The sequence below is a fragment of the Bufo bufo genome, chromosome 2 (assembly GCF_905171765.1).
Source record: "Bufo bufo chromosome 2, aBufBuf1.1, whole genome shotgun sequence".
In the NCBI taxonomy this organism is placed as follows: domain Eukaryota; kingdom Metazoa; phylum Chordata; class Amphibia; order Anura; family Bufonidae; genus Bufo; species Bufo bufo.
This window is the reverse complement of record NC_053390.1, coordinates 837,958,055-837,973,141: the sequence shown is the minus strand read 5'-3', so window position 1 is coordinate 837,973,141 and position 15,087 is coordinate 837,958,055.

The window sequence follows — 15,087 nt, the reverse complement described above, 5'->3', positions numbered from 1 at the left end:
TAACAGTGCCATTCACAGACCCCCCCACCCCATAACAGTGCCATCCATATACCCCCCCCCACCCCATAACAGTGTCATCCACAGACCCCCCCATTGCTGCTCCAGTACAGTTATACAATGTGTAATGAAATGAATAATGATTCCTGCTGCCCCTCAGTAGTATAACATTCAATGTATTGTACTCACAGCCGGCTACTGACATCGTAATCCAGGCCGGCCGGGCAGACGAGCGGCAGCGTCACTGACTGACGTCACGTGAGTGCGCCGCCTACTTTATGAATGAAGCAGGCGGCCCAGGCAGGTGACGTCAGTAAGTGACGCTGCCGCTCGTCTGCCCGGCCGGCCTGGATTACGATGTCAGTAGCCGGCTGTGAGTACAAATACATTGAATGTTATACTACTGAGGGGCAGCAGGAATCATTATTCATTTAATTAAACATTGTATAAGTCTCTACTGGAGCTGCGGGGCCGGAGCACAGTGAACGCACCGGCCCCCAGCTCCTCCTCCCAGTCCCTCCCCGCTGATACATCGCAGCTTGCGATGTCAAAAGGTGGCGGAACGCCGTTCCGGTGCGTTCCGCCAGAAAAGAAGCCCTGGGAATGAGTAATTCATTTGTATGGTGTAGAAATCTTGTTGAGTTCAGAATGGGTCGTATGTTAGTCGCCAGTTCTTTATTTTGTCTATGCGATACCCCACACGATCCATGTAACGGTTCTTGGTCCCACCGGTCTTTCGGCAGGTCTTCTTGCAGCTGGTTTAGCTCAGTCCTTCTCGGTGTCCTCCTGTTTTCCCTTACAGCTTGGAGTGTAGGAGTTTACTTGTCCTAACTGGATAGTATTTCTCCTTTTATGCTAAAAAATAAAAAATAAATAAATAAAGAATAATGAACATAGGAGAGTATTAGGGAGCTGTATATTCGGATGCGTTCATGTGTACATTAGTACTACCTGTTATGCTCCTATCTGCGGGCACTAGGCCGTGTGTATAAAAAAATAAAATAAAATAAAAAGTGTTCTATTTGGGCTTTCAACAGTGACATACAGGACATGGTTAGTTCATATATACGGAGGCGAGACGCAGTAGTAGTAATCCCTCTAGCATTCAGCTCTATAGCCCGTGGCTATGGACCTTCCTTTAATGTAAATGGTTGTGAGTTCATATCATCACAGCCGCAATTACGGTCTTCTCTTTCTGCAGTCTACGGTACGGGTCACCGGCCCGAGGTTCCGTTGTTATGGTTGATACCTGGGCACTTCTGCTGAGCTTATAACATGTCTGTGCAGGCGGGCAGCTTGACGGTGATGCACTTGCCTCATGTCCAGTGTTACAGGAGTTACAGTGCGGTGGGATCCAGTAGGGTCGAATCCAGGGGAGATGTCCACGATGTTAGCAGTTCATGAGACTTTCTTCTAGTCCAGCTGGGTTGGTTGCCAGGAGTGCGGTATTAGTATACTGGTGCCGCATGGTTTGTACGAAGCAGGGCTGCTCTTGTTGAGTGGATATGGTAAAATCAGTAGTCGCAGGTATAACTAGATGGTCAGCCAGAAGCGGATAACCAGGTCCGTTCGTAGACATCGCTCAGGGTAGAGCCTTGATACAACACAATTCATGGAGTTACACAGTAAAACTGCAGCCTTTCATTCCCCGTTCGGATCTAGGTTGTGATGCGGGTCAGACACACTGACTGGTCCTCTTGACAGGACTTCACAGGTCGGCATGGTGACCCTCCAGGCATTATTTTGCATGTATCGTTTCATTGTACGGTAGGCGATACGGGTATAGTTAGGGAGTATTTAGTTTGGATAGTCACGTCCCGTCTCCTTCAGCCTTCTGTTCTGGCTGATTGATATTTTCTCCAAGGTGTTTGTCTCTTCATTCAAGGCCGCACTGCGCGGGGGGTTGTTATTCCAGAATTTTTGTATGGGGTAATAGTACTCGGGATTGGGGTCCGTCTATACATGTCAATCCAGTTAATATAAAGGGGTGGGTACCTCCCCTCCGCCTGGTTTCGGTCCAGCTGGTCGGTTCGTTTGGTATTCTGTAATGACTTCACGCATGGTGGGGCTCCATTTGTTTTTCCCTTTAGGTTGGTTTCCCCGAGGTGGTTTGACAATTTACCTTGGTCTTTTAAATAAAAAATTAAAAAATGTAAAAAAATAAGAAAAAGAAAGAACTTTTTGGATGAAATATAACTATTCTGTGTCTAGTTGTGCGATCCTCTTTTGTGTGTTGTGGCTCAGGCTAATTGTTTTTTCTTTCAGATTTGTGGCGTTTAGCGGTTCGATGGTTCATAACTTCTTTCGGAGGTGGTTGGTATAGAGTTCTGCCGGAGGCGCGGTGATGCTGGTGACCGGCGCTGTGGTAATGCCCCTTTGTCTATTCCAGAGCTCTGGACCTCATGTGTCCTGACATATAATTATCCCTTTCTTTTTCAGGAAGTTGGTAATAGTGTAGTTGGTGGTTATCTCCCGGGTGGGTTGTTCTGGGCCATATATGGAAGGCGTTATGAATATAATACACAGGTAGAGATCAAGGGGCGGTAGTTCGGCACTGTTACCAGGAAGATGCAGCTATATACAGTAGTGTAGTGGTTACAGTCCTCTGGATAAACGACCCCTCTCTAGTAGCTATAGCCTGTAATATTATTACGCTCCAGAAATACATCCAGGCCTCTCTTGAATTCCTTTATTGTACTCACCATCACCACCTCCTCAGGCAGAGAGTTCCATAGTCTCACTGCTCTTACAGTAAAGAGTCCATAGTCATCCTGCTCTTACAGTAAAGAGTCCATAGTCTCACTGCTCTTACAGTACAGAGTCCACAGTCTCACTGCTCTTACAGTATAGAGTCCATAGTCTCACTGCTCTTACAGTAAAGAGTCCATAGTCTCACTGCTCTTACAGTATATAGTCCATAGTCTCACTGCTCTTACAGTAAAGAGTCCATAGTCTCACTGCTCTTACAGTAAAGAGTCCATAGTCTCACTGCTCTTACAGTATATAGTCCATAGTCTCACTGCTCTTACAGTAAAGAGTCCATAGTCTCGCTGCTCTTACAGTAAAGAGTCCATAGTCTCACTGCTCTTACAGTAGAGTCCATAGTCTCACTGCTCTTACAGTATAGAGTCTATAGTCTCACTGCTCTTACAGAAAAGAGTCCATAGTCTCACTGCTCTTACAGTAAGGAGTCCATAGTCTCACTGCTCTTACAGTATAGAGTCCATAGTCTCACTGCTCTTACAGTATAGAGTCCATAGTCTCACTGCTCTTACAGTAAAGAGTCCATAGTCTCACTGCTCTTACAGTATATAGTCCATAGTCTCACTGCTCTTACAGTAAAGAGTCCATAGTCTCACTGCTCTTACAGTAAAGAGTCCATAGTCTCACTGCTCTTACTGTAAAGAGTCCATAGTCTCACTGCTCTTACAGTAAAGAGTCCATAGTCTCACTGCTCTTACAGTAAGGAGTCCATAGTCTCACTGCTCTTACAGTATAGAGTCCATAGTCTCACTGCTCTTACAGAAAAGAGTCCATAGTCTCACTGCTCTTACAGTAAAGAGTCCATAGTCTCACTGCTCTTACAGTAAAGAGTCCATAGTCTCACTGCTCTTACAGTATATAGTCCATAGTCTCACTGCTCTTACAGTAAAGAGTCCATAGTCTCACTGCTCTTACAGTAAAGAGTCCATAGTCTCACTGCTCTTACTGTAAAGAGTCCATAGTCTCACTGCTCTTACAGTAAAGAGTCCATAGTCTCACTGCTCTTACAGTAAGGAGTCCATAGTCTCACTGCTCTTACAGTATAGAGTCCATAGTCTCACTGCTCTTACAGAAAAGAGTCCATAGTCTCACTGCTCTTACAGTAAAGAGTCCATAGTCTCACTGCTCTTACAGTAAAGAGTCCATAGTCTCACCGCTCTTACAGTAAGGAGTCCATAGTCTCACTGCTCTTACAGTATAGAGTCCATAGTCTCACTGCTCTTACAGTAAAGAGTCCATAGTCTCACCGCTCTTACAGTAAAGAGTCCATAGTCTCACTGCTCTTACCGTAAGGAGTCCATAGTCTCACTGCTCTTACAGTAAAGAGTCCATAGTCTTACTGCTCTTACAGTAAGGAGTCCATAGTCTCACTGCTCTTACAGTAAAGAGTCCATAGTCTCACTGCTCTTACAGTAAAGAGTCCATAGTCTCACTGCTCTTACAGTATAGAGTCCATAGTCTCACTGCTCTTACAGTAAAGAGTCCCATAGTCTCACTGCTCTTACAGTATAGAGTCCATAGTCTCACTGCTCTTACCGTAAAGAGTCCATAGTCTCACTGCTCTTACAGTATAGAGTCCATAGTATCACTGCTCTTACAGTATAGAGTCCATAGTCTCACTGCTCTTACAGTATAGAGTCCATAGTCTCACTGCTCTTACAGTAAAGAGTCCATAGTCTCACTGCTCTTACAGTAAAGAGTCCATAGTCTCACTGCTCTTACAGTAAAGAGTCCATAGTCTCACTGCTCTTACAGTAAAGAGTCCATAGTCTCACTGCTCTTACAGTAAAGAGTACATAGTCTCACTGCTCTTACAGTAAAGAGTCCATAGTCTCACTGCTCTTACAGTAAAGAGTCCATAGTCTCACTGCTCTTACAGTATAGAGTCCATAGTCTCACTGCTCTTACAGTAAAGAGTCCATAGTCTCACTGCTCTTACAGTAAAGAGTCCATAGTCTCACTGCTCTTACAGTATAGAGTCCATAGTCTCACTGCTCTTACAGTAAAGAGTCCATAGTCTCACTGCTCTTACAGTAAAGAGTCCATAGTCTCACTGCTCTTACAGTAAAGAGTCCATAGTCTCACTGCTCTTACTGTAAATAATCCTCTTCTATATGGTGAAAATACATTCTTACCTCTGGACACAGAGAGTGTTCCCCTTGTCACAGTCCTGGGGATAAATAGATGATGGGAGTGATCTCTGTACTGACCCCTGATATATTTATACACAGTTATTAGATCTTCCCTCAGTCGTCTTTTTTCTAACGTGAATAACCCTATTTTTGATAATCTTTCAGGGTACTGTAGTTGCCCCATTCCAGTCATTACTTTAGTTGCCCTCCTCTGGACCCTCTCCAGCTCTGCTATGTCTGCCTTGTTCACAGGAAACAGAACTGTACACAGTCCTCCATGTGTGGACTGACTAGTGATTTGAAAAGTGGTTGGACTATGCTCTCATCACGGGCCTTATTGGCCTTGCTTTTTTAAGGGGACCTGATGGTGTCTTCTTCTTGGGTGTTAATTTGGACAATTCCTTTTCTGGCCTGTATGAGAGCTAAAACAGACTCGGTTATGCTGGGTGGTGGTCGGAGCCCCGTTGGGAGAACGGGTCTCCTCCGTGGCGGCATTTGAGTACAGCGGAGATATGGTGGTAGCAGATGGCGTAACTGCCCGCTGGGAGACCAGCGGCTGGCAGACCGCTCTGATGATTACGGTTTAACTTGCCCGCTGGGAGTCCAGCCTTTGGCATACCGCTCCGATATTATGGTTTATTAAAGTTTGCCGCTTTAATAAAGAAGCTGTGGCCGATCACCACCCAGCAATAAAATGATACAGTTGTCGGTGTCTTTTGTTATGGGTCAAGGTTGGGTAAAGGGACCAAGGGTGAGTTAAGGTGGTACCCCCTCCCCCTGTTACCCTGGATACCAGCAGTCTCCAGTGGCTGTGGGGTTGGAGATGTAATTCAGATGTTCTCTCAATCTCTCTTTAAATTTCCTGCTGGTACTACCCACGTACAGTACAGACCAAAAGTTTGGACACACCTTCTCATTCAAAGAGTTTTCTTTATTTTCATGACTATGAAGCCATCAAAACTATGAATTATGTGGAATTATATACATAACAAACAAGTGTGAAACAACTGAAAATATGTCATATTCTAGGTAGAGATGTCGCGAACATAAAATTTTCCGTTCGCGAACGGCGAACGCGAATTTCTGCAAATGTTCACGAACGGGCGAACCGGGCGAACCGCCATAGACTTTAATAGGCAGGCGAATTTTAAAACCCACAGGGACTCTTTCGAGCCACAGTAGTGATGGAAAAGTTGTTTCAAGGGGACTAACACCTGGACTGTGGCATGCCGGAGGGGGATCCATGGCAAAACTCCCATGGAAAATTACATAGTTGACGCAGAGTTGGATTTTAATCCATAAAGGGCATAAATCACCTAACAATCCAAATTTTTTTTGAACAACGTGGTTTAAAACATCCAGTGTGTGTATACGATCAGGTATGATGTTGTATCGATCAGGTAGTGTAAGGGTTACGCCCGCTTCACAGACATTGACAGACCAAACTCCCCTTTTAATGTACCGCAAACAACCGCAAACAGTTCATTTGCCCAACCGCAAAGTTCCCATTTGCACAAGGTTGGATACCAAGCTAGCCATGTCCCGTTGATGTCATTGAAGATAACAGTAAATTGTTAAGAGAGGAAAGTTGGTATTTTATTGAATTTAGCAGTGGAGTGGAGTTTAGGCGAAATAAAGAGTCAGGATCAGGGCCAATTTTGATTCCCAGGTACGTGATGTGAGGGTTATCCCAATTAAAAGGGGAGTTTGATCTGAGATCTTTTATCAATGATGGGGAAAAACCAACATTGAGGACATGGGATTTGTTAGTATTAATTTTGAAGTTAGAGAACTTACCAAATAATTCTAGTATACTATGGATGTGGGGAAAAGCAATGGCCGGGTTTGTAAACATAATAAGCAGGTCGTCGGCAAAGGCTGCAACCTTATGCTCGTGTCTGCCAACACGAACCCCTTGGATTTCCCCCTCTTTCCTAATAGCCTGCAGTAGGGGTTCCATAACCAGAACAAACAATAGAGGAGAGAGGGGGCAACCCTGCCTAGTCCCGTTGTGTATAGCGAAGGGAGAAGATAGGGAATTATTGACAATTACAGAGGCTGATGCGTTTGTATATAAGGAAAAGACTGCATTTAAAAACTGGACTGGTATCCCAAATGTAGACAATACCATGCACATAAATTCCCAATCCACTCTGTCAAATGCCTTCTCAGCATCCGTGCTGAGAAGGATCAGAGGGCGTTTGGATCTTTTTGCATGATATATGCAATTCAAGACTCTAGCGGTGTTATCTTTTCCTTCCCTGCCTCTAACAAAACCCACCTGGTCTTTTTGGATTAAAATGGGGAGAAGGGTGGACAGATGCGTGGCCAGTAATTTGGCTAAAATTTTTAGGTCTAAATTCAGCAAAGAGATAGGTTGGTAGTTCGCACAGTTGGAACTATCCTTCCCCTCCTTGTGAATCAGAGATAGATGGGCCTTAGTCATATCTGTAGACATATTGGAGCCAGTTAAAGAGCTATTACACACTTCAAGTAAGTAGGGGCATAAGATTTTAGAAAATGAGCGATAGTATGCTGCTGGATGGCCACCCGGGCCTGGGCATTTCCCTCTAGGTAGCTGTTTAATAGTGTCTTCCAGTTCCTGTAAAGTGAAAGGGGCTTGTAACATTTGAGCCTGTAGATTGGAAATCGTTGGGAGAGATAAGGAATGTAAAAAGGACGTTATTAAATCATTAGGTGGAAAAGGGTATTGGGCCTTTTTTTCTGAATCTTTTAGATTGTAAAGGGAATAATAAAATTCTCTAAATTGGGTTGCAATTTCAGCTGTGGAATAGACTACACCACCACAAGAAGTTTTAATCTGATGAATGTAGTTATGGGTTTTCCTTTGCTTAATTCGTTGCATCATAAACTTAGATGCTTTATCACCGTGGGCATAATATTTGAAGCGCGCTTGTAAGTAATATTTGGCTGAAGTTGTATTTAGGATCTTTTTTAGGGCTTCCCTTGTAGTTGTTAGTTCTAAAAGGTGGGAATCCAATAAGGACTGTTTGTGGAGGGATTCCAGTTTTTGAATTTTGGCCAGTAAGGAATCCACCTGGGCTCTCCTAGCTCTCTTGGCTCTACCTCCCATTGAGATTAAAATGACCTCTCATAAATGCTTTGTGCGCATCCCATAAAGTTTGACAAGAGGTAACTGACTTGTGGTTAAGAGAGAAGTATTCCTTTAACGCTTCTTGTGTTTGGGTAAAGGGTTCACCTGGAGCAATTAATTGCTCATTTAGTCGCCATCTAAATGGACGAGGTTCCAGAGTGGGGGAGGATATAGTTAAGAAGATAGGGGAGTGATCGGATAGATGCATAGTACCAATGCTGGCCAGACTACAGAACTGAAGATGCTCCCTTGATGTGAATAAGTAATCAAGTCTGTGATAAGACCCATGCACATGAGAGAAAAAATAATAATCTCGTTCGTTAGGATTAAAAAGCCTCCAAACATCACAAACAGACCATTTGTGCAGGGATTTTTTGAGTCGCCTAAGTTCTTTGGCAGCTATTGGTGATTTTTTGGAGGTAGAGTCAATATGAGGTTCAAGCGTAAGATTGAAGTCTCCCCCCAATATCACCACACCTTCTTTGTGTGGTTCTAACAAAGTCAGGACCTCCACTATCCATGAAGCCTGGCCAGCATTGGGGGCATATAAGTTGATGAAAGTATATACCTGATTATCTATTGTTCCCTTAAGTAACAGATATCTCCCCTCATGATCTTAAGTGTGAAATATATATGTGAATGGGAGATCCCTATGCTTACACCTCTGGAGGCCGAGGATCCTGAGCCACAATGGTACCATTCAGCAAATAAAGAATTCTTAAGGTTTGGATATTTATCAAATTTATAGTGGGTCTCCTGAAGAAATATGATCGAGCATTTTTCCTTCTTTAAATAGGAGAAAATTTGACTTCTTTTAGAGGGGGAGTTGAATCCCTTCACATTGAAGGATGCTATACAAAGGTCAGCCATAGTTTAAGGTGTAGGGATAAATGTTTAGATATGCTTAATGTATGTGGTATGATAAAAATGTAAAATAGAAAAGGGGAGCACTCAGCCTCCAGAAGTGAAGCAGCAGGATGTCTCAAAGGTTTTGGATATGGTCGTGTTTCTCGCTTACAGAGAGTAGTACCTGATAGAAAAACAAAAATAAATGGAGAAAATAAGAGGTAGGTAACATAATAACACAATAAAATGTGTACAACATTTTGGCAGAGTTAAGAGACTCTGCAGGCTCTAGGGGGGAAAAGAGAATTTTTTCCATAATATCCTTCCCTAGGGCAAGTTAGACCAGACATACAATCGCATTAGGAAAAACATATAGTAAATAATCGCAGTATATAGCGAATAAAACATTTCCCTTTAACCTGGAGTTTGCTATTAAGGCTGCCTCTGCAGGACAACTAAGCAAACAGAATATATAATCGGGAACAAATATTCGGATGGGGTCATCCGAAATTCGGAATGATCACTGATATACCGGTTTTATAAAGTTCTGCCATTGTATACTTATCAATGAAAACCTTCATCACTCATCAATAAGCGGGAGTCTTCTCGGGGTGGAGGTGTTTGGTCTTCTTCCTCTTTGCAGTTTGGGGGTACGAGGAGGTTCCCAAGGAACGAAGGATGGCAATTCAGGCAGGATAGCTGTGTTCTGGAGCACGTCCCAGTTATCGATCGTCAGCGGTTGGATCTGCAGCTGATCATAGATTTTCTCCAAGTCCTTAGGAGAAGAGACAAATAGACGTCGGCCGTCATGGGAGAATGAGAGGCCGAAAGGGAAGGACCAGCAATATAAAATCTTCTGAGAACGTAGCCAATCCATAAGTGGCTTTAGAGCTCTGCGCTTCCGAAGAGTAGATTGAGCTAAGTCCTGGAAAATAGCAATTTTGTTGCCTTCCCACTGCAGCGACGGGTTATTCCTGGCACTAGAGATAATCGCCTCTTTAACCGGGAAATATAAAAATTTACAAATAACGTCTCGTGGGGGCTCGTTCGGACGTGGTTCGGGCCTCAGTGACCTATGAGCCCTTTCGATTGTAACTTCATGCGCTGTGTCAGGGCGTAGTAATTGGAGGCAGATTTGCATCACTGCTTCAGGGATATCACCGGGGCTGATAGATTCAGGAATACCTCTGAACCGGAGATTATTCCTTCTTCCCCTATTCTCCTGATCCTCCAGCACCGTGTAAAGAAGGTTGATGTGGGCTTGATGTTCAGCCAAGTTGGAAAACACCTCTTTCTGGTGCGTAGCTAACTTTTGCTGATTTTCCTCCAGGGTCTCCACTCTGGATCCAATATGGCGGATATCACCCCTGATGGCAGCTAATTCAGAGCTGAGGGGTTCCAGAGCTTCAGCGAGGGAGTCTTTAAGGAAACTCCTGGATATTGAAAGGGCGTCTGGGCTAAGGGAAGCTTCCCTGCCTCCTTCCGCACCCGCTGGAGCTTGTTGTCTGCAGCCGGCAGCCTTCGGCATTCCGGGCGCCATTTTAGCTTCTGTTGCTACACATACAGTGGCAGCCTTCTTAATGAATTTATCAATTTCTCTGGGCTGAATCACCGCTCTAGCCGGACCGGAGTGTTCAGCATTCTTTTGTCCTCCGATTTTTACCATTTTCAGACTGGTTCGCTAATAATTAGAGGCTGTGAAGGATAGTTAAGTAACGGAGCGACGCTTCACACAACCATCTGCTCTCGGTGTAGGCTCCACCCCCCTGAAGGTCCTTTCTGACAGGACACTTGAAGCGGGGCAGGCCAGAAGTTCTATCGCAAACTGGGATAGCTCATGCCACAGATCAAGCCTGCACACCCAGTAGTCAAGGGGTTCATCGCTCCTCAGAGTGTCGATATCTGCAGTTAAGGCGAGGTAGTCTGCTACCTGTCGGTCAAGTCATTCTCTAAGGCTGGATCCCGAAGGGCTGTGGCGATGTGTAGGACTGAAAAAGCTCCGCCTGTCCTCCATCAACAACACATCTGTAAAGCATCCTGTCCTTGCCGGCGTGGTCATGGTAGGAGGAGGATTACTTTCACCTCTTCCCCTGTTAGATTCCCGTAGTGCTGTGACATCCCCCTTATAAGCTGTGTAAAGCATATTTTTTAGTTTTGTTTTGAACTGCTGCATCCTTTCTGACTTTCGGTAATTTGGTAACATTTCCGCCACTTTCTGCTTATACCGGGGGTCTAGTAGCATGACCACCCAGTACAGGCCGTTCTCCTTCATCCTTTTTATACGAGGGTCCCTCAACAGACATGACAGCATGAAAGACCCCATTTGCACAAGGTTGGATGCCGAGCTACTCATTTCCCGTTCCTCGTCCTCACTGATGTTATTGACGGTTTGTTCTTCACCCTAGCCACGTACAACACCACGGGTCCCAGATAGGTGACAACAACGAGCACCCTGGGATGCCTGCTGTGGTTGGTCTTCCTCCTCCTCAAAGCCACATTCCTCCTCTGACTCCTCTTCCTCATACTCCTCTTCCAGCGTTGCCGCAGGTCCGGCAAGCGATGATGACAAGGCTGTTTCTGGTGGTGATGGCGACCACAACTCTTCCTCTTCACGCTCATCTACAGCCTGATCCAGCACTCTTCGCAGGGCACGCTCCAGGAAGAAAACAAATGGGATGAGGTCGCTGATGGTGCCTTCGGTGCGACTGACTAGGTTTGTCACCTCCTCAAAAGGACGCATGAGCATACAGGCATTGCGCATGAGCGTCCAGTAACGTGGCAAAAAAAATCCCAGCTCCGCAGAGGCTGTCCTAGCACCCCGGTCATGCAAATACTCGTTGACGGCTTTTTCTTGTTGGAGCAGAAGGTCGAACATTAGGAGTGTTGAATTCCAACGTGTCGGGCTGTCGCAAATCAAGCGCCACACTGGCATGTTGTTTCGCCGCTGGATATCTGAAAAGTGCGCCATGGCCGTGTAGGAACGCCTGAAATGGCCACACACCTTCCTGGCCTGCTTCAGGACGTCCTGTAAACCTGGGTACTTATACACAAAGCGTTGTACGATGAGATTCAACACATGTGCCATGCATGGCACATGTGACAACTTGCCCAAATTCAATGCCGCCAACAAATTGCTTCCATTGTCACACACCACTTTGCCGATCTTCAGTTGGTGCGGGGTCAGCTACTGATCCACCTGTACGTTCAGGGCGGACAGGAGTGCTGGTCCGGTGTGGCTCTCTGCTTTCAGGCAAGTCAACCCCAAGACAGCGTGACACTGTCGTATCCAGGATGTGGAATAGCCCCTGGGGAGCTGGGGGGATTCAGTTGATGTGCAGCCAGATGCCGCAGCAGAAGAGACTCAGCCGAGGAGGTTATGGAAGAGGATGGAGTAGGAGGAGTAGAGGAGGTGGCAGTAGGCCTGCCTGCAAGTCATGGCGGTGTCACCAACTCCGCTGCAGAGCCACGCATTCCATGCTTGTCAGCCATCAGCAGGTTGACCCAATGCGCAGTGTAGGTGATATACCTGCCCTGACCGTGCTTTGCAGACCAGGTATCAGTGGTCAGATGGACCCTTGCCCCAACACTGTATGCCAGAGATGCCATGACTTCCTTTTCAATCACTGAGTAGAGGTTTGGGATTGCCTTTTTTGAAAAAATTGTCCAGGTACCTTCCACTGTGGTGTCCCAATAGCGACAAATTTTCTGAAGGCCTCAGACTCCACCAGCTGGTATGGTAAAAGCTGGCGGGCTAAGAGTTCCGTCAAGCCAGCTGTCAGACACCAGGCAAGGGGGTGACTCTGTGACATTGGCTGAAGGTGAGAGGCGGAGTGGCGGGTGGTTGAGAGGGGGCAAGGAGGACAGCAGTGGTTGATGTGGCTGAAGATGCTGGACCAGGAGGAGGATGGTGGCTTTGAGCTTGTGTGCTGCTTGTACTCATGTGTTGATCCCATAGGTGTTTGTGATGTGCGATCATGTGCCTTTGCAAAGTAGTTGTACCTAGGTGGGTGTTGGATTTCCCACGACTTAGTTTCTTTTGGCACAGGTTGCAAATGGCATCGCTGTTGTCAGAGGCAGACACACAAAAAAAATGCCACACTGCTGAGCTTTGCAATGACGGCATTCTGGTGGTGGCAACAGCATGTGTTGATTGGTGTGCTGTCTGGCTGACCCCGGGTGCCGATGCATGCTGTCTGACTGTGCCACTAGCTCCTTGCGACGACCTCCCCCTGCTTCCAACTTCTCCTCCTTCTCTCTGTCTCCCCTTCTGAACTTTCCCCCTCTTCTTCTTCTCTTCGAGCAGGCACACATGTGGCATCCACGGACACATCGTCATCATCAACCACTTCACTTGTATCTGACACCTCAGCAAAGAAAGCAGCAGCGGGTACAACATCATCATCATCATCATCATCACACCGTACGTCCATGTGTGTAATGCTGCCTGACTGAGACATATCCCTGTTATCTCCATCCTCTGGCAATAATGGTTGAGCATCACTAATTTCATCCAACTGATGTGTAAATAACTCCTCTGACAGATCAAGTGAAGCGGCTGTGGTGGCTGTGGTGGTAGTGGTGGTGGCGGCGGGCGGGCGAGTGGTAACTTGAGTTGCAGGTGACCAAAGCTGAGCTGGAGGAGGATGGTGCGTCAAGGTTCTTAGCGGAAGCTGTTGAAGATTGGGTGTCATGTGTAAGCCAGTCAACTATTTTCTCCGAATTTTTTGGGTTCAGGGTACGTGGCCTCTGAACACTGGGCATTATTCCAGGGCCAGTGGAAATCACAGCACCACGACCATGACGGCCCCTGCGTCGTGGCCTGCCTCTGCCTGTCATTTTTTATTAGATAAGTGTTACTATGCATGCAAGGTACTGTGCCACCCTATATGAGTGGTGGGCAGTGGGCACAGTACAGTCTGTGTGGGCCTGACACACACGGGCTTGCAACTGGGAATATATCACAGAGAAATAATAAATATAATTTTTTTTATCTGTGTGGTATTTGAGTGAGTGACACCCTGTAACGGTATAAGTGGAGGCCTAGCCAGTGGCCACAATACAGTCTGTGTGGGCCTGACACACACGGGCTTGCAAATGTGATTATATCACAGAAAAATATTAAATATAATTTTTTTTATCTGCGAGGTATTTTCTGTCACCCCCTGTATGAATGGTGTGCACACAGTGCTGTCTGTGACTGAGCCTGCAGCCTCTCACACACGGGCAGGCAACTGCAATATATGTATATGTATATATAAAAAAAAAAAAAAAAAAAGCAGACTGATGTACCAGCCCTGAAAAGGGCTTTTTGGGGTGCTGTCAGGGCGCTGTCCTTACAGCAGATGAGTCTGTGGACACAGAACACTGCCCTAGCTAACGCTTTCCCTATTGAATCAGCAGCAGCATCACTGTCCCTCCTCTCACTGAGAATGCAGCTTCCGAATGAATCTAAAATGGATGCTGTCCAGGAGGTGGGAGGGTCTGGGAGGGAGGGTCTGCTGCTGATTGGCTGGAATGTGTCTGCTGACTGTGAGGTACAGGGTCAAAGTTTACTCAATGATGATGTATAGGGGGCGGACCGAACATTGCATATGTTCGCCCGCCGCGGCGAACGCGAACAAGCTATGTTCCCGGGAACTATTCGCCGGCGAACTATTCGGGACATCTCTACTCCAAATATGGCACATGTCCTCCTTGATGGAAGCTAGATCTGACCTGAGGGGTTCTAGCGCTTCACTCAGGGCATCTTTCAGAAAAGATCTGGATATAGGCAGGGTATCGACCCCAGGGGAGACCTCCCTTACCTTCTCAGAGGCGGCTGCTGCTTTCACATTGCTCCCCGACGCTCTCGGCGTTCCGGGCGCCATCTTGGATTCTTTGGCCACATGTGCTTGTGAAGCTTTCTTTATAAATTTGTCCATGGATTTGTTTGGAATCGCTTCTTTAAAGTGTCCCTGTGTGTCCACGGGTCTGGGTCCACCTATTTTGACCATTCTGGGTCCAATTTGCTGGATTAATAAGGCTGTGAGGGCTTCTTATACAGCAGAGCTGTACTTTAGGCTGCCATCTAGCTCCGGTGCAGGCTCCGCTCCCCGAGTTGCCCACATTTTAACGTGTGCGGACGTTGGTAGACGCGCTACTTAGAGCATTCCCAAATGTCACAGGGGAACAAGTGGAAGCCCAAGGCGAAGGCAGAGGAGGAGCAAGAGGTCGCCAACGCAGCTGTGTCACGGC